Genomic DNA, 856 nt, shown 5'->3' on the forward strand with positions numbered 1-856 from the left:
CCAGCAAGACAGGGACCATGGGGACCAGGCAGCCCATAGGTCAGCTGAGGCCACGAAGAACGAGCTGCCTACTCTGGGCCCCCAGAGCCACTGACCAATACGTACACACGCATGCACGCATACACACGCATGCACGCATACACACACATGCACACGCATGCACGCATACACACGCATGCACGCATACACACACATGCACACGCATGCACGCATACACACGCATGCACGCATACACACACATGCACACGCATGCACGCATACACACGCATGCACGCATACACATGCATGCACGCATACACACGCATGCACGCATACACACACATGCACACGCATGCACGCATACACACGCATGCACACGCATACACACGCATGCACACATACACACGCATGCGCGCATATACACGCATGCACGCATACGCACGCATACACACGCATGCACACGCATGCACGCATATACACGCATGCACGCATACACACGCATGCACACGTGTGCACGCATGCACACGCACGCACACGCATGCACGCATATACACGCATGCACGCATATGCACGCATGCACGCATGCACACATATACACGCATGCACACATACACACGCATGCACACAGATTTACGAACATGCACACACACGCATACACACAGAGATATACACACAGGTACACACATGTGCACCCACACACAGGTACACACCAACACGCACACACAAATGGCAGAGTCCTGCTCGAGGCCCCACCCAGGCGGGACGCTCAGAGGTCACCCGGAACACAGGTACCCAACACGCACACACAAATGGCAGAGTCCTGCTCGAGGCCCCACCCAGGCGGGACGCTCAGAGGTCACCCGGCCACAGGGGGGAG

General features: G+C 56.9%; 1 protein-coding gene across 1 annotated transcript in view; it reads right to left on the bottom strand.

Annotated features, from left to right (window-relative positions):
* Window positions 1–856, bottom strand: part of COL5A1 (collagen, type V, alpha 1) — a gene marked incomplete at its 5' end in the record, with an annotated part of 94,117 nt that overhangs the window by 71,439 nt on the left and 21,822 nt on the right. The gene's annotated exons all lie outside the window — the stretch shown is intronic.

This window comes from Myotis brandtii, unplaced genomic scaffold (genome assembly GCF_000412655.1).
Source record: "Myotis brandtii unplaced genomic scaffold, ASM41265v1 scaffold357, whole genome shotgun sequence".
Classification (NCBI taxonomy): Eukaryota; Metazoa; Chordata; class Mammalia; order Chiroptera; family Vespertilionidae; genus Myotis; species Myotis brandtii.